The sequence below is a fragment of the Tenrec ecaudatus genome, chromosome X, assembly GCF_050624435.1.
Source record: "Tenrec ecaudatus isolate mTenEca1 chromosome X, mTenEca1.hap1, whole genome shotgun sequence".
Taxonomy (NCBI): domain Eukaryota; kingdom Metazoa; phylum Chordata; class Mammalia; order Afrosoricida; family Tenrecidae; genus Tenrec; species Tenrec ecaudatus.
In genome coordinates, this window is record NC_134548.1 from 103764976 (window position 1) to 103785124 (window position 20149).

At 37.9% G+C, this 20149-nt stretch overlaps 1 protein-coding gene and 1 pseudogene across 2 annotated transcripts in view; both read left to right on the top strand.

Moving 5' to 3' along the window:
• DIAPH2 (diaphanous related formin 2) overlaps window positions 1–20149 on the top strand; it is a 925981-nt gene that overhangs the window by 137350 nt on the left and 768482 nt on the right. The window lies entirely within an intron of this gene.
• LOC142435253 (U6 spliceosomal RNA) lies at window positions 13042–13136 on the top strand (annotated as a pseudogene).

A 20149-nucleotide genomic window follows, 5' to 3' on the forward strand; every position in this document is an offset into this window, starting at 1 on the left:
AGAATTCCCTACTTGCAATACTGTTATTGCTCTCTTCTGCTCTTAACACAACCTTTATTTTGAAACCAGCCTCATATGACCAGCGGTTTTGTTTTGGTTCAAGAGTATCCATTTCTAATAGGATTAAAACAAAAAGACTGATGAGAACTTTCATGTTAAGCACCCCCCCCCTGAAGTGTTAGTCAGGAGGAGGGGGGAGTCTGTGAGGGCAGGGGATGCAGGATGTAAATTAACACAGAGATCAGAGGGGAGAGACGGAGCGTAGCCACAGACACATCCTTACCAGTTCACTGCCGGCATAAGTGAATCACTACGGGTGCTTCTGCGAATTGGAACCATCCACGTCATAGGATGGCTCTGATTGGTTAGATGTGAGTAAGCAAACATTCAAAGCCCTGCAGTATCAGCGGAGCTTTGAATGAACAGCAGAGGAGAAATGCCAATCACCTGCGAGATAACGGGTGCTCATCCCATTACCTTGGGAGGGCCCCAGTAAGATGTTACACCTTGCTGGGGTACCACTGACCCATGTATAAGCGGAACCCCAGTTTTTTAGCACATTTTTTGTGCTGAAAAACTCATTTTATACATGAGTATATACAATAAATTGTTGATTTGTACAGATTAACAGCTTATGTGTGTGTGATGGACACTACACAAACAAGGTTGGATATATGGCAAAACATTCAATAATGCTCACTCATAAATGTAAAAGTGGAGTAAATAGGTTGTAAAAAAGCCGAGTATGGAAATAGCACATATATAGTAGGCTTCAGCTTCCATGTATTGGCCATCCTCAAGGGAAGAAATTTGAACCAAGCCCAATGACTTTTCATCCATAAACTTGGGATAGCAGTCATCTCTTTTCACACTGAAGAGTTTCAACCTTAGGCCCATAGTTAGTTTGGTTCCCTTAATCTGCTACATGTGTGTTTACGGTAACATCTAGGTTGTTAGTATGAGTTCCAAATCAGATCTTTCTAGTGTGGTCTATGAAGAATGTTGTGTACCTTGAAATGACAGAGTCCTGATCATCTGTGATTCCGGATCTGGGTTGCTACTGGCTAAATCAAAACTAGGTCACACGTGCCCAATTAGGGACATGATAATGCACTTACTCTGCCTTTGGTAGTCTTTGTACTTAATGTTGAGCGTTTTTGCAATGGCATGCTGCCCTCCCCGGTTTACCCCTCAACCAAAGTGTAGTCAACTCCCGGAGGGACTTGCCCTCTACCTTGCCACCTCTTGACTTTGGTTTCCAGTAAGGTTCCCTGAACACTCTTGTACGAGTGAGTGTCTGCTAATCAGAGTGACCTCTGATGCATTTCGTCTTTAGGGTTAAACTTCTTAAAGTTTTCATATGTCTTCCCTCTTTTTTTTTTGATATATGAAATCCAGGATTGATGAACCTATAGAGACAGTAAGTAAAATAAGGGTCCAGGAGGTGGGGTGGGGAAGGTCAAAAGGAGGGGAGGGGGGTTAAAGGGAAGTGGATATTAAAGAGTTCAAGAAGGAAGAGACTGTTTTGAAAGTGATTGTGGGGTAGCAATGGTGCAATACTGCGTGACATGATGGTACTATAGAATGATATGATAGCTGTATTAGCTACCAATAAAATGATTTGGAAAAAAATATGACAGTATTATCCCTCTCTTTTTATCAAGGGAAATGGACTCTGTCGAGATGAGGTCTCCCCTGTCTACGATGTAAATATAAGGGGGTGGTATACGGTTCATGAGCACTAGGCAGGCTCAGTCGCCCATTGCCTAATGAAGTGGATTAGAAGATGTAAGTTTGCAGAGAGCATTCTGTCTCTTCATCCCATCATCTTTTTGAAGACTTCAATATGATCTCTATTTTCTGGCCAGTCCAGGGGTAGTTTGCCTTGTTGTTGCTGTAAGATAAAGATAGCCATCGTGAGTATCACTGTGACTTCTGATTCTGAGGGAGGAAGACATCATTATATTTGCAGAGCACAACTATGTTTTGTACGGCTATCTTTTTCCTCCAGGTGTGAGAAAATTAATGGAAGGAGAAAAGGGGGTATATTAGGGTTCATTGTTGGAAAATTTTAAATCATCAGAAATATACACCATATTTAAATGCAAGCAAAGATGCATTAACTTTTTATATATTGCAGCTATTTTTGTAACAAAATAAAGGGATGTTACATAATGCGCTATCCTCTTTGGAAATTAAGGAAGTATGCTAACCTATTTTCAAAACGTAAGACATTCTTGGCTTAATAAACCACAGAACTCCTTACATTGTGAGACATTAGTTATTGTACTGCGTATACTTTGGTAAATGCACAATATTTTATGTTCAGGACAAAATAGCCATGAGGCAAGAGTGGCTAGTTAAATTATTTAACATGAAATCATCAGTTCCTCAGTTGTGTTAGCTATATTTCAAATCCTTCATAGGCAAGCATGGCTACGATAAACTGTTATTGGACCAACCAACCAAACAACAAGAACAAAAGCAATCTCTCGTTGCCTTCCAGTTGAATCAACATGACTGTTAGAGTAGAATGACCTCACAGACTTTCAAGACTGGGAAGGTATATCCAAGCGCATTACCACATCTTTTCCCCACATAGTGGCTAATAGGTTTCAACATCTGACCTTGTTTGGTAGCAAAGAGTTTAACAAACTAAATTGCCAGAGCTCCTTATAATTGGCCAGCACAGTATGTTATGACCACAAAGATTATTTTGGAAAGTACTGCTATCAATCAAATTTTATTCAAGCTCAGTATTTACTAGTATTTTAAAAGGGTGTCAGTCTGAGTATTTGCTTTATTTATCCTTTAAAACATGGATTTGTTCTTAATCAGCAGCCTAGAAAATATGAACTACAGACCCTTGATAAAGAATACGAATTTAATATCTTAATCAGCATGGTATCTAAATTTAATTAAAAGCCTTATCAGGGGAAATTATATTTATGAGGGACTATTTGAATAGTCGTCGATCCATCATTCTAGATCATGAAACAGCACAGTACACAGCCTACTGGTCAAATCTGACCTGCCATATATTCTTGTAAATAAAACTGTTTTGAAATATGAGGAGGTGCCCCCTCAAAAATATGGAATTTTTCTCCCAAAAGCTATGTATATAAATTTTTTCACAAGAGAACTTTATCACCTTCAAAGTATTCTCCATTACACTTAATACATTTGTCAAATCTGTGGTTCCATTCTTGGAAACATTTTTCAAGCTCATCTGTTGGATGGCTGACAGCACCTGCCTCGATTTTTTTCTTTACCTCATCTGCATCTTCAAATAGCTGTCCTTTCATCTCCTTCTGCATTCAAAAAACAAAAAGAAGTTGTGTGGAGCTAGGTCAGGTGAGTAAGGTATGTGCCTGCTAGCTTTCTTTTTGCCAAAAGCTGGTGGACAGAGATGGTAGCCCGAGTAGGTGAATTATCGAAGTTGCAAAACCAGCTCCCCATCTCCCACAAATCAGGCCATTTTTTGTCCTATACAGTTACCCAATCTTTTCAGAACCTCTAAATAGAAAGCTTGCTAAATTGTGTGACCTGGTGGAATGAACTCTAAATGCACTGCTATTTGCAATTTTTGTCTTCAGGAAGTTAACAGATGTCCAGAACGAGGTTTGTCATCAATCTACATTTCGCAGATTTTGAAACCAAAAAAATCACTCATACACGAGTTTTTTGCCATAGCACTGTCGCTGTAAGCGCTGTTCAACATCACAACAGTTTCTTCGGCATTTTTCCTGAGCAGGAAACAAAATTTCAAAGCTACATGCTGTCCTCTTAAATTGGCTGTCACAAAAAATGAGGTTCAAGCAAAACTGCTCTTATGAAGAAATTCACTGTGACCAAAAAGAACCTTCCCAGGTAACACCACTGGGTGCACTGACTCAGAGTGAGTCAATGCTCACTTAGTGGGGAGGAAAGAATTGTACTATGAAATTTAGGGGGGACACCCCCGCATAGCCTTCTCCATTTGTTTATGTATTTTCTATGGCTGCTTTCTCACAAAATGACAATTGAGTAGTTTTAACGAAGGGTGTTTTGACTACAATCCCCTCTCCAATTTTTCTGTTGCTATCCTTTTTAACACTTCACTATAGGCAATTTACCATGGAATTCCGTATAAATAAATCTGATTTGGTATGCAAGATGAAACCAATTAGCTAGTTCCTATATGTACTTCAGAACTGGAAGCAAAGTGAGTGTTGCAATGAACTGCTAACAGTCAGGTCAGCACTTCAAAACGCCTACCCCAACTCCTCAGAAGGAAGATGAGGCTTTTTTACTCCCTTGAAGATTAACAGTCTTGAGATCCTACAGGGTTAGTTCCAATTTTTCCATGAACCTTTAGATGTTGTCTTATATTAATATTCATTTTCTTACCTATCCTCCATGTTCTAGAAGGATAAAAAAAACCTTTTTACTGATTTGTTGTTTCTTATTGTGCTTTTAGGTTAATCGGAGGAAGCTTAGAAGAAGTAGCCTTAAAAAATCTGTTACTACTTTTAATATAGCAGTGTTGTAAAGGACATTGTCCTCCATATCACTTTGTCCCTTGACTACAACCTCACATGAGCTTTATTCTTTTAAGTTATAAAAGCTAGGAGAAACCTTTGTTCCTTTTAAAAGTACATTTTATTCTTATGGACAATGTGAGATATTGAATTGATTGTATTCTTATATCTTTTTTATGTGGTCAAGGGAAAGCACAGTTAAATCTCTGTTCTAATATTTTTTTCTTTATCTTGACCTATTCTGATTTATATTTTCTTGATTTCTATTTTTAAAATGTATATACTATTCATGTCTTTGGCTGTCTATTTTAATAGGAAATTTGAAGCCTGTGACAATTTACCATGAACATTTCTAGTATTAGTAATAAATTGTAAAATATATAAGCTTTTTATCTTAGGTACCTTATGGTATGTACTAAGTACCCATAGCCCAGAAGTTATTGAGATTTAATTGATCTAAGCAGTAATTAGGACCATTGATATGTGATTGCCTTTAAGAATGAAACCAAAATGCAAACCATTACATATATTCATTTGAAAAATTGCATGTCTTAAATATACAGTATAGGGCCACTTTCTGTTCATTGGGAATAAAGCAATTAACAAAACCAAATAAGAGAACACGTAATATTCTCAGAAAGCAAGGTAGAAGTATGTACTTTGGAGAGAATTGAAACAGAGATGCTGCCGTAGTGACTAGGTGACTCCTTTACATTGGTAGTCTGAGAAGGCTTTAAAAGTTGAACCCTGCAAAAAATGAAGACAGCTTTTGTAGCCAGAGGGAATCGCCAACACAGAAGTCTTACTTTTCAAAAGAAATTAAATCATTTTGGGGATGCTTGGTGATGTCAACGGAAAAGTGAGAGGAGACTAGATTAGAAAGTAAGAGTGGCCTGGTCATGTAGATCAGTGTATGCATATTCACTGAACTAAAACTGCTGTCCTTAAAACATTTTCGAAGCCGCCCTGAGTCTGTTCCAGTTACTCATAAGGTAGTTCAGAGCCAGTCCCCTGCAGGAAAAAATAAAAATTAGCAAGGGTTTGTGAGTGAAGGAGCGGGAAAATGAGCTAATATCAAGAACTTGCTTACATCCTTTGCCCTAATCATTTTCAAAGCATTTGCTCTCCACTTAAACCCTTTGCATCAGGTCCTCTTTTTTTCCCCCTCCCTCCTCACTCACCCCTCCCTCTTGAGCCCTTGATAATTTATAGATTGTTATTTTGTCATATCTTGCCCTATCCGGAGTCTCCATTCACCCCCTTCTCTGCTGTCTGTCTCCCAGGGAGGAGGTCACATGTAGATCCTTGTAATCGGTTCCTCAATTCCATTAACTTTAAATTCCATTTCCCCACAAACTTTTGAAACCCTTTTGTACAGTATACTTTGTGTATAAGCCAGTAACATAGGTGTTTATGGTGACGATGAAGGCATACTCATATGTTTTGTAAATTGTGCATATAATTTATCATATGACTATCAGTACAATTGTTTTGTACACCAGATAAATGAAATACACACTTTTTTGACTTCTCTAGCAGCTTGTGAGTTACCTATGTGCCACTCTCCAATTGGGATTCTCTTAGTACCTTATGGGACCACAGGTGTACATGCTGTCAAATGTTGCCCAAGTCGACATTGTGTGGTGCACAGGTGTAATGACGACTTTTGTTCTTTGAAGTTTCCTTTTGTCTAAAAGGAGCCCTGGTGCTGGAGTGGTTATTCATTGGGTTGAAATCCACAAGGCTCCCAGTTCAAAACCACCAGCCGCTCCGAGGACGAAAGATGGGTTTTCTACTCCTGTAAACAGTCACAGTCTTGGAAACTCACCGAGGCAGCACTGCTGTGCCCTATGGCATCACTACGATTGGGCATTGACTCGATGGCAGCGAGTTTGGTTGGTTTAAAGTTTATTAGGATTATTTCTCCTAAATCTAGCATCCAGGAACCTCCCACAATTTTATGTCTGGAGTGTGTATTTGTTTGCATTACCTTTGAAAGTGAGAGAGCTAACATAACTGAAGGCTTGCTGTCACAATCATTGCTATTGATTCTGATTTCTAGCTTTTAAGTTATTCTCACTTTGGAAATATTTTATAGTTTCATTGAACTTTTTTCCTTTAAAAGTCTTTAATCGATTTATATACATAAGGCAGTATCACATATCTCCCATATACAAGGCTCACAACAGGCAACTATTTCTGTATCTTATTTAGATTTACCTGTAGGACACATCATTTTGGGCACTTTTAAATCCTTAAAGAAATACCTGCTAGGCTCTGATTTTTCTGTCTTGACTTTTTGGGGGAAGTTTTTGTATTACTCATTCTTAGATTACATACAAATCCTATTATGGACTTTCTGAATATAAGAAACTGTCAAATCATCTTAAAATCTACTTCCTTGCATTGCTCATATATCTCAGTAACAATAGAAATAATCATTATATAAGAACATAAATTAGAATGAAAGGATATTAGATTTGCTCTTTTGAGTACAGGGTTTTTCCTTTCTGTACCTTCCTATTATCTGCTGGTTTGCAAGTGAGATTGTCCATGAAATTAAAGGGAGCTTGTATACATCAATGGAGTTCTTCCAGCATGCACCGCAATTTTTAAAGTCCACCAGAAAGATGGTTAGTACTAACATCTGATTTTTTGTTGTTGTTTTTTGTGACAATGAAATAGTCCAGAAGCAGTGAAAGGGTTATGGCAAAAGAGTTGGTCTAATTTTAGAAATTGTTTGAGATATTTGAAATCGGCAGTAGTAAGAGTAGTTAGAAGTGCAGGTTGATTGGACATCCCCAATTTTGGTGTATTTCAGGCGACTGGGTATGTATCTTGTGTACTTAAGGCTCTGGGCAATAAGTTCTCTCCTGGGCTATTTAATTACTAATTGAAAGGTTGGTGACTTCAACTCACTCAGAAGACCCTTTAATGAAAAGGCCTGATGATTTACCTCCAAAGGACCATAGCCTTTAAACGCCTATGGAGCACTGTTCTGCTGTACACACTTGGTCTTGCTAGGAGTCTTACTCAGCGGCAATTATTTTTTTCCCAAAAGCTTTTTCATGGTGATTCCGTTTGTTACAAGCTAGAACTTGAGCTCTATTAAGTTTTCAAGGGGATGATCTCCTCTCCTCTAACCCCCCCTCCCCTTGACCCTCCCTCCCTCTCTCATCTGTTTCAAAGTGGGGTGGGGGTGGGGATGTTATGTTAACAAAAACTGACCAATTCTTTCCATGAGGGTTACTCTCACCCTATTTATGTAGTCCCAGAGAATCATTTGGTTGGAGTTGCCGACACTAGGGTTGAAGAGACATCCTAAGGAACTTCACTCCACTCTAACCCGGGCTCAGTTTGTTCTAGCCACATTAGAGTGCTTTCTGTTTCTTGAATATACCAGGTCATTCCCAATTTAGGCTCTAAATTTCGAGTTGTTCTTGCAAGATGTTTTACATGATGGGCTTTTTCATGTCAATCACATATTGGTTTAAGTATTGCCTACTTGGGAGGGGGTGGCGGGGAGGGAAAAAAGGAAAATGAGCTGATTCCAGGAACCTAAGCAGAAGGCAAATTTTGCAAATGATGAGGGCAACGAATGTATAAGTGTGCTTTGCACAATTGATGTATGTATGGATTGTGACAAGAGTTGTATGAGTCCCAATAAAATGCTTTATAAAACAAAATATGACCTACTCAAGACCCTTTCCTAACTAAAGTAGTTCCCACTCCCCAGAATGCTGTTTGATTTTCATCAAGGTAATTATTATTTGATATTTTATTGATCTTATTGTCTCAATTTTGAAAGTCATTTTAACTTAGTAGTTAAAAGTGTTAGCTCTGGAACAACAGCAGGGGTTATTTTACTATCTGTGGGCACTTGGGGCCAATTTTAACTTTATCTCCTTGTGTATTGCTTTCTCTTTAAAACTGACAGTGAATGGAAATTGCTTTGGAGTTGATCCCAATTCATGGTGACTCCATTTGTGTCAGAGCAGGAAAGTTCTCAACAAGATTTTCGATGGCTGATGTTCTTGAAGTACAAGGCAGTTCACAGGTTTTGAACAATACCTGTTCCTAACTTTGTCTTTCACTCTTGTATATCAATAAGAATAGGTGAATTTGGTTCACATTTATCCTAGATTCAGTGCTTATATGGAACCTGTACATGAGCCGAGCGTCCGTTGTATGCACAGAACAAGGAATTACTACATGGTTTATAATCCAGAAAGGTGTGTGTCAGGGATGGATCACATTACCTTATTTTCTCAATCTATACACTGAGATAATAATCTGAGAAGCTAGACTATATGAAGAAGGTTTATTTACAACTTGTGATATTCACTTGACACAATTTTGCTCGCTGGCCGTGAAAGGGAACTTGACACATTTGCTGCCGATGAGGTTTGCAGCCTTTTGAATGGATTGCATCTCAATGTAAAGGAAGCCCCAAATCCTCACAATTGGACCAATACAGAGCATCATGGCAAATGGAGAAAAGATTGAAGTTGCCACTTTGCTTGTATCTACAAAAAGTACTCTAGGAGCAGATAATAAATCAAATGATGTATTGCTCTGGGCAAACATGCTGCACAAGACCTCTTGAAATTACTGAAGAGCACGGATGTTACTTTGAAGACTAAGATTCACCTGACCTAAACTGTGATGTTTTCAATCACCTCATATGCATGTGCAAGTTAGACAATGACTAAGGAAGATGGGTGGAGAATAGATGCACTGGAATTATGGTGCTGGCGATGAATATTGAAAAGTACTCTGGGCTTTAGGAACAAATAAATCTGGGAGGAAGTACAGCCCGCATGCTTCTTAGAAGCAAGGGCAGCAATGCTTTGTCTCATGGACTTGGGGCATGATGAGAGAGATCAGTCCTTGCACATGGACATCATGTTTGGTAAAGTAAAAGCGTAATGAAAAAGAGTAAGAGTCTCAGCGAGATGGATGGAGACAGTAGCTGCAATGGTCTAAGATGCAACAATTGTGAGGGTGGCAAAGAAGTGGGTAATGCCTTGTTCTCTTGTGAGAACTGACTTGATGAAAGAAACAGCACAGATGGTTTTGGTTCCCATGGAGTCACTCATGACTCCTAGTAAGCTTTATGTCAGCACAGTGGAACTGCTCCATAAGGTTCTTCGAGAAGATGAACTTCCAGAAACAGATCACTAGGCCTGTCTTTCAAGATGTCTTTTGGTTAAAAAAAACAAAAAAACACACAAAAAAGATGTCTTTTGGTAGATTTGAACCACCTCCAATTTTTTTGGCTTGAAATTGTGTGTGTTAATCCTATGCTAAACTAAGTTCTTCACCTAAAAATGGAGATGGGGTGAGAATGGTTGTGCGGTTGTCCAGTTCTTAAACTTGACACCAGCTTACCTTTTGCAGTTACACCACTGCTGTTTAGCATAGAATCTTAGCAACAGTTGTATACAGAACGTTGACATCTAAATAGAAGTTTGTGCCCAAAGTCCTTGCTTTCTAGAATTATTTAATGATACACAGAGAAGTTTTGTTATCTAGAGTGTAAGGTACTCATAAAATGCCATTTGGTTTGGGAATGAATTTTCTCTTGATAAATTACTGTTCTCAAAGGCATATTGATTTCCATATAATTATATAGCTAGTTATACTCTAGTTTATTAGCAAAGCAGTCTTGGATTTTGCATAATTTAATGAATATAATTAATGACTACCCATTCTTTTTCTTCTGATAGGCTAAGCAAGCAGGCTGACCTAGACAAATTATTTATACTCATTACAGACTAGAAAAAAAGTGCAAAATATTATTTTGCATGATGGTTCTATTTTTCTTAACCTATAATTTGAGGCACTTGATTAATTTCATTTTAAAACAGTACAGGTATATTTAGTCCAAGTAATAGTAATATTCTAGCCAAAAGAATAACTGAGATTTAAAAGTAAAATATCCTTTACATTGAAAAATCCTGAAGAATTTTAAGATAAAATGATATCACCAGGAAGACAGGTACAGGCCTTTTAGAAACTAATTATTTTATCATTTAATTAGTAAATAAAGGTGGTTTATTTAATTACATATGGGTATGAAAGATCTTAAATCTAAGCCATATTAGGAAATATTGGTTCCAAAGATGCTTTACAAATAACTTCATGGATGCATGTGTCTACATCTTCTTAATGACTTATATATGTGTATAGGAGACTCTCTCTGTGTGTGTGTGTGTGTGTGTGTGTACCTTAAGAAGCAGCCAAGGTGCATCATGATGAGGTTGTTATACGTCCTGGTTAATCAACTCAAAACACTGCAACTATTGGATTATATTTCTCTTCCGTCTCCCAGTATACTGCCTGGATACAAAATTCACTGCCATTAAGTTGATGCTTAATCATAGCCTCCCGATAGGACAGGGTAGAGCTGCCTCTGTGGGTTTCTAAGACTGTAACTCTTTACAGGATTAGAGAAGCCCATCTTCCTCCTGTAAATTGACTGTTGGTTTTGAGCTGACCTTGAGCATCATAGCTAACCATTATGCCACCAGGGCACCTTCCTGGATACAATAAGTACTAAAAATGGTTAATGTATGATTATAAATAAAAAAGGTTTTAGGTTTAGTTTATAAAGACAATAATTATGTAACTTCTCTGGAACATATGAATTGTATTAAAAGAGATAATACTGTAGTTAAAATTGAGTAAGACTTAGATTTGTTTCCCAGTGTGTTGAAAAATGCCCCTTCTCAAATTCATGTCCACTTGGAACATGCAATATCCAGATGACATAACTGCTTGCTGAAAGCAAAGAGGGATGAATACATGTAGTAGTAAGAATCAAAGGCAGCCTTTAGTATGGATTACCACTTAACGTAAAGAAAACAAAATTCTTCATAACTGGACCTACAGGCAACCTCATGGTCAATGGAGAAAAGATTGAAGTTGTAAATGATTTAATTTTGCTTGGATCCACAATAAATATTCTTGGAAAGAACATTCAAGAGATCAAAAGTATTACATTGGGTAAATTTGCTGCTCGAGACATTTTTAAAGTGCTGAAGAGCAAGGATGCCACTTTGAAGATGAAGGTTGGCCTGACCCAAGCCATGGTTTTTAATCACATATATACACATGCAAGTCAGACAATTTATTAAGAAGTGTCGAAGAATTGATTCTTTTGAATTATGATGGTAGTGAATGATGCTGGAAGTGGCATGGGCTTCCAGAAGAACAAACACATCTCTCTTGGAAGAAGTACAGCTAGACCGTTTTTCAGAAATGAGGGTCGTGAGACATTGTCTCACATAGTGCCCCTTATAGGGCAGGGTAGAACTGCCCCTTTGAATTTCTTAGACTTTAAATCTTTAAGGGAGCAAACAGCCTCTTCTTCCTCTCACAGTGGCTGACGGGCTTGAACCAGAATTTAAATTGCTCAGTTACTTACTTTATTCAAATCTAGGACTTATATTTGAACTCAAGTGGGGCTTCTATTGAGTATCCTTAATGGTAGTAAATCTTTATCCTCTGAGAAAAGAAATGATTCTTTGAATTAGCCAACATTGTCTGCCTAAATTGATCAAATCCTGGCCCTAAAATGTAAAGCAGTAGGACATGTTTTATCATTTAGGTAGCAAACTGTCTCGGAAGGCAGTTTGAGAAAAGGATGTTCAGAATGCTTTCAGCAGTGGCAGCATAATGATCATAAGGATATAGCCCCTGAGATAACTGTGATAGACAATGCACATTTGGAAGCATAAGTTCTGTTTGTTAAAAATAACAAGAAAAAGATAGTTATCTTTTAGACACACTTTGTGATGCCAAGGTAAATCACTTTGATGTCATTATCTAATTGTGTACATTGTTTTAAGAGATGTACAAAATATTGTATTAGAGTACAAAATTACACCATTATGTTAGTGTAGAACATTTGATTATTTCCCAGGGAAAATTACAAAACTATTTAGCTCACCTCAGTTTCTAGAGCGCTGCCTGTAAAGTCTCATTTCTTTAACAGGGCCTTGTGGGTGTTCTAAAAGAATGATTGAAATGAAAAGAAAGGAGAGAGTCAAACAGTGTACCGTAATAGATGAAATGGAAAGTAATTATGCTAATGTTGACTCATTATGAAGCTCGAACCATTTTTACCTGCTCATTTCTGTGTGGAAGCCTGTGCAGCTGAGATGCTGAATAAGAAATTCTCCTACAAATGAGCCTAGAGGCATGTTTCTAATATTGGAACTAAGCCTATGCGGAATTGTAATGAATTTCCTGAAGTCAGTATTGAAATGTGCTATCGAAGATAGTTTTGGGGGGCAGAAAATGTGGATCCTAATATTTGTCGCCACATTTTTAGCTACATATTTGGATCTTCGTAGTTGAATCTTCCCCTTTGTTAATTGGGGTGGTGGGGGGGTGGTGGTAAATTCCTAGCACATCTACTTTTATACATCTTGTATCAGATTTTGGAAGATAGACCAATATAGGAGAATTATTTCCGATCAGTCATAAGGATAGACTTTATAAAGAAAATGTCAGCATGCTCGCTTTGGCATCACATAGACGAAAATTGGAACAACACAGAGAAGATTGCACAAGGATGACATGCAAATTCGTGAAGTGTTCCATAAATAAAGAAAAGAGAAAATATAAGCAGAGCAAAATACATCATGGCAAATATATGCTCAGGAAAACTTGATAAGGAAGGAGTTATAAGTTACTGATTTCAAGAAATTTGGTGAAAGGGTTAAGATTATGTGTGTGTGTGTGTGGTTATTTTAAAACACATAATTATATATGAAAATACATGAACATCCTTGAGAATATGTGATTTGGAGTGAGAAAGATTAGATATAAATCAAATTTGGCTCCAATATGGAAGATTTTGTTGATGGGATAATTGAAAACGTAGTATTTCCTGAAATGTTCACAACACTTTCCCTCTCCTACCCTTGCCCTTAAATGTCTTTATATTCTGTCTTCTAAATCATCCTTCAGCCAACATTTGGTAAAATTTAATGCTAATTTCTCTCACTACTAAAATATCCTGTGCATTCTCGAAAGCATGTTTTATAAGCTTCTAAATATTTTTTTCACCAACTACCATTTTAATTACTCCATAGAGAAAAGTACATTGTCATTTTAATTTTAAAAGATTTACTTTTTCATACCAAAATATGTTTCTGCAACAAATATTCTAATTTGGACCAATTTTGGTAAATATGAATTTAGAGTAACCAAAACAAAAGAAGGTTTCACCTTGGAGAATGAATTTTTCTTTTGCACTGTCAGAGGGTGAATTCTTTTAATGATTGTTAATGTTACATGCAGTCCATTCTGTTCTTACTCGCAGTGTGACTCTTGGTATAACAGAGTGAACCACCGCCTTCTCCCTCGCTATCCTCACAATCCTTGCTACATTTAAACCTTTTATTGCAGCCCTTAATTCCATTTTTCTCATTGACGGTCTTCCTTTTTTTCACTGGCTGTCTACCAAACCTGAGGTCCTTCCCCTGGTACTGGGCTGTCCTGATAACTTGTTAAGAATGCAGGATAGGGAGTCTTGCCATCCTCATTTTTAGGAGCATCTGGCTATATTTTTTTCAAGATAGATTTATTTGTTCCATGTGCCCTCCATGGTAGTTTCAATACTTTTCACTAACACTGTAATTCAAAGGCCTCAATTCTTAGTTGATCTTACTAATTCCTTGTTCAGCATTTGCATTCAAGTGAGGTGATTGCAAAGACCTTGAAATGGGTCAAGTGCCTGAAAGCCCTTCAGGTGACATTTTGCTTTATAATAGTTTGCAGAAGTCTTTGGGGTGTTGAAATTAAGCATGTCTTTGGGGTGTTGAAATTAAGCATGTCTTTGGGGTGTTGAAGTCAAGAATGAAATCTTTGACTACCTCAATCTTTTCTATCTTTATTGTGATGTTGCTTATTGGTCCAGTTGCAAATATTTTTGCTTTCTTTGTGTTGAATCTGTATTCCATCCTGAAGGGTGCATCATGTGATCTTCGTCAACAAATGCTTCAAGTCCTCATGCCATCTGCCCTTTTCACGTTTTTAATGAGTTCTCCTCCTGTTCTGATCCTGCATTCTTCTACCTGAGTGCAGCAGCTTTAGTTATTTGTTCAGCATACAGTTTGAGGAAGCATGGTAAAAGGATATAACCCAGAGGCACATCTTTCCTGATTTTAAACCAGGCAATATCCCCGTGACTGCCTCGTGGTCCATGTCCAGCTACTATATAGCAGAAGCAAGTGTCCTGAAATCCCCATTCTTTGCGATGTTACCCATGATTTCTTTTGAATCACACAGTTGAATGCTATTGCATAATCAGTAAACACAGGTAAACATCAGTTCCTGGAAAGTGACATCATATTGGTTAAATAAGAAAGTCAAAGAGCAAGAAGGCTTTCAATGAGATGGATTCATACAGTGGCTATAACAGTGAGCTCAACAATGTCAGGATGATGCATGACAGGCTAACGTTTCACGTCAGAACAACAGGCCCGCCCTCTTCTGCACCCAGTTTGCATTTCTGGCATTTCGTTGGGCATGTAGTACGGGAATCATTTAAAAAATATGCTCAGTAAAATATAATTTCCACTTGATATTAATTATAATGTTTGGTACTCTCTGCATTCTGTTGGATCACTTCTTTCCAGGTGGGCCCATAAATGTCGATCTCTTCCAGTTAATTGGCCCTCCCAATTTCTTGCATAAGCAACGAGTGCTTGCAGTATTACATGTTTTCATGCAAACATCTCATTGGACATCTGTCAACACCTGGAACCTTGATTTTTACCAATGGCTTCAGGGTAGCTTGACCTTTCCATCCTTAACTACCATCCTTTCTGAATTATACGTGACTTCCTGAGACTATTCATCATTAACTAATTATTTGGTACAATGTCTCTCTCTATTCCTTCTATCTTCTTTTGATACTCCCTTTATCATTCAATTTATATTTTTTGCCTCTAGAATCCTTCAGCATTTCTACTCGGGGCTTGAAACTTTCCTTTGGTTCTTTCTGCTTGAGAAATGTTGAGCATGTTTTCCCCTTTTTCTTTGCTAATGCTAGACCACTGCCAATTTCATCATGGTACTTCATCTTGTCTTTTATAGCTCCTCTTTCAATTTTTCTGTTAATCTCGCATCAGCATTTTTTTTCTGTTTGCTCTAAGCAGTTCATAATTCATTTTGTTATTTTCTCTCTTTCTTGCCTTTTAAATGATGTTTTGAGTTCATATCTATGGTCCTCAGTGTTATCCCATGTCACTTCTAATCTTCTCACATAGTGCTCCATGTACCAAAGCTATCCTTGAGATGCTCTTTTAAGTTCAGGTGGGATACTTCTCTTACCTGAACCAAGTGCACTCATTTCACTTTCCTAGAGTTTCAACTTGAACTTCCAGATGTATGCTTGATGTCCTCATTTGCTGATCCTGAGCTTTCCCATCCATTCTTTTCGTAGATGTAGTTGGTTTGATTCTTGTGTATCCTATTTAGCAAGTATAGTCAGTTACACTTTATGTTCTTGAGTAATGGTATCTCAGATGAACAGGTTGTTGGACTTGCCAAATTCATCAGATATCTGGCCTAGATAAAATTTTTATACTTCTGATTCTTTTAATTTGTTTCCATTCTGAGATTCTAATCAGTGGTAATGATAAATGCGCCCTTCATTTTGGATCATTTTAAGGCTGCACAAATTGGTAAATTGTCAAGTTTAATATATTTGGCATTAGTGATTTGTGCATGAATTGAAGAATGCTTGTTTTAACTGATTTTCCTTGTGGACTCTTTTCAATAAATCAGATGCTATTCTTAAATTTTTCCTTCTTGTATAGTATAGCATATGATTGTAGAATTGAAAGAGACCAGTACCAATCTATTGCTTTTGCCTTTTAAAAGGTAAAGTTCTGAGAGACTAAAATTATTGACCATACCATGGAAGGGAATATAAAGAGTTCATCTAGAGTAGCATTAGACAGAAGAAGTATACATTTGCAACCACATATGTAATTTGCCACTTTAAAATGTAAACATCAAATGGAATTTTGCTGATAAATTTTGTTTAATTAATTCATAACCCATCATTTAATCACGTAACTACCAAAATTTCTGATTAACATAATTCATTTACAAGATTAATAGCACAGAATTTTGTTTTGCTTGGATCCACAATCAGTGCTCATGGAAGTAGAAGTAAAGCAACCAAAGTCCCCTTTTTATTGGGTAAACCTGCATTAATACCTCTTTAAATTGGTAAGAAATACAGATGTGACTCTGAAGACCAAGGCACACGTGACCTAAGCCTACACGTCTGTGGTCGTCTCACATGCATGCGGAAGTTGGACAGTGAATAAGGAAGATGGAAGATGAATTGGTGCAGCGCCTTTATTGTGCAGGAGCCTTTTGGTTTTCCATAGCTAGCTGTATTTTTTCCTGTCACTTTTTCTTCTGTTCACTGTTTAGTATATGCATCAGGCTAATTTTGCTTCAGTATTGCTGTCTACGAGGTACCCTGGTGACACTGTTGTTGAACAATCTTCTGTTACCTACAATGTCAGCACTTTGAATCTACCAGCAGCTCCACAACTGTGAAGTTGACCACCCGCCAGCTTGCATCCGTGAAGATTAAAGCCATGGAAGCCCTTTGGACAATCCTCGGCTTTCCTATAGAGACACTATGAGTAGGAAAGGCCTCCGCACAATAACAGACCCAGCACAATAACAACAACATGAATCTCTACTGGAATGGAGACAGTGCAGATCATTAATGATGCCATCTAGGCAATTCAGACTCATAGGAAACTGATAGGACAGAATAGAATTGCTCCTTAGAGTTGCTAAAACTCTAATTTAGTACTCAAGTTGACAACCCACCTTCGTCCACTTTGATGCTACATCTAATTTCAATATTCAGTGCCTCTAGTCTCTCTGAACCCCATTCGTACCAATTGCTTTGCATTGTGAAATGAATTGCATGTATTGTTTCTGCCGGAGAAAGATGGGCCTTTCTTTCTACTTTCTTAAACAGTCTTGGAAACTCACATGGACAGTTCTACCGTGTCCTATAGGGTCACTATGAGTTGGCAATTACTTGATGGCTGTAATGCGGTCTCTGGATTGAGAAGCATCTTAATAAAAGCTTATTAATTGGTATGTAGTTCATAGGTAGTGCAAACAGTTAAGCACTTCATTGCTAACCTAGACATTGGTAGTTTGAACCAACCCAGTCCCTGGAAGAAAACCAATTAACTCTTGCAAATGTCATAGCCTCAGGGTTCTGTTCCGAAAGGTATTGCCATGTTTGGCATTGACTCAAAAGCAACGAGTTTGGTTTGGGTTATTACTGAGTAGTATGTTTTTGTTCCCTCTGAATGTGTATTTCTACTACACCAGCGCCACCAGATAGTAGTCCGTCGCTGGGCTTTGACTGTGCACTGGCTGAAGTTTAGAGAGTTTGAATGATGCTGAAGGTCACAATGCTAGTGAAGAGAGAAATAAACCTTCAAATCTAGGGGCAGGCTTGAGCCACCCTTTGTTCTTGACCATTCCCCCCCACTCTGCTCATCATTTTTGTGTCCTATGTGAGTATGAGGATTTTTCTTGAACGTGCTACCTAATAGTCTCCATGCTTTTCTCCTAGATGAAAGCCATGTGCCTGCTAATTTGGCTTTTTAAAAACATGTATAGAGTCCTCTTTTAGGCTTGGAATGTATTATTAGATGAGGTAATGTGAGGCTCTCACTCGAGCTGTTAATCACAAGGTCAGCTGTTTAAAATCTCCAGCTGCTCCATGGGAGAAAGATGAGGCTTTCTGCTCCAGTAAAGAGTTACAGTCTTTGAAACCCACAGATACAGTTCTCCTGTGGCCTAAGGATTCACTGGGAGTCAGAATTGATTAGATGTCAGGGAGAGCATGTAAAGCCCCCCTGTGTGTGTGTTTATTAAGCATTGAGAAATTTAGAATTTTTAAAAGGGTATAAGCAGATGAAGTGCTTCGGAGCGGAATGAATCCAGCTCTTTGATGTTCAAGTCATCTATATTTCAAACTCTTAGCATTGAAATGTGTCTTGAAATAATTGCCTCCTCTCTGCATTCCCTTCCCACTTCCATATTCGCTGCCAGGGGTTTTAGAAGAGCCTTCTATATTGCAGTCCCACTCTTTAAGAGCATCTCCAGAATTGAAATGTTAAAAATGACTCTAATCTTGCTGTTTCATGTGTAGCAGTAGTCCAACACAGCTTTATGTGTAGGTTTCTTAGCAACCTAGATCCAAATCTACCTTTCCAATAGCTTTACCTGTCCTTGCCTTCCCTTCTGTCCCCCAATTCCCTGGAAAAATCGAAATATCTGATACTCTAGTCCAGCAGACAGCAAATTTTTGAGGCAGAAGAGCCCATTCTGCCCTTCACAACATTTTAAAATTTATTTGAGAACCATAATTATATATTTACAAGCAAAATAAATCACCATCATCTGGTTAATATACTTTACACATTTAAAATGTTACTTCATGTACGTACCGAAGTTGCTGCAGGTGGCTGGAGAGCCACAGTTTGGCAACTCCTGCTATAGCCGAACTCTGTTTTCAAGAATCTCTCCCCTTTCCTCTCTGTGGTAATTCTCCTTCCTGGGATGCCTTCTGCCCTCAAGCTACCCGAAAGGCTGTACTAGGTGTTTTGCATACAGTATTTTATTTAGTATTGGCAATGAGCTTATGCAGTAGGTTTAGTAACCTCATTTTACTAATGAGGAAATTGAAACCAAGTGAAGTCAACCTCTCTAGTCAAACACCCAAATGGTGGAGTTGAAATCGGAATTTAGTTTCTGATTGAAGAATGGCTTCTTAGCTTTAAAAGTAGTGGCTTAGGTTAAAAATAAAAGAAAACATCTTTTGATGGAGGTAAAAGGAAACCGTTTGACAAAAATCAGCGAAGTGGAGCTTGCCCTTGAGTATTACCATGCCAGCATTTTGACCTCAGAACCCTTACTACCTTCCACCCCAACTCAGCTTCATGTAGTTTCATTTTCCTGTTCTGGTGTTTACTAAACATTGGAAAATGTATCATTGGTAGTAGATTTGTATGAAATTATATTGGCTCGTATATTTGTGTGAACTTATAATTGGTAGTATATTTGTATGGAATTAAATTTAGTGAAATGTTAATTACAGGATTTTTTTCCTTAGGCGAAACATAACAGTTAGGAGAAGGTAACAGAATTGGGTCACTCACGGACATCAAGTCGATTCTGATTCCTGGTGACTCTTACTAAGACAGAGGACAGCTGCCCCTGTGTGTTTCTGAGTTGTAAATATTTATAGGAACAGAAATCCTCATCTTTCTCCTTTGGAACTGCTGGTGAGTTTGAACTGCTGACCCTGTAGTTAGCAGTGCAATTTGTAACCCACTACATCAACTGGAGTCCAAAAAATTGCCTAGGAAACAGTCTTATTAGCTTACATTAATTAGTATATTGATTATTTGTCAATAGGGAGAAGTTTTGCAAGTACTTCAGAATATTTGGAAAGGGGTAGAAAACGAGCACTAATTGAGCAGCGTCATTTATGCGTTCTTTACTGTAGCCTCTAAGTCAGTTTCCATAGATTTGTAAAATGAGTCATCTAGTGG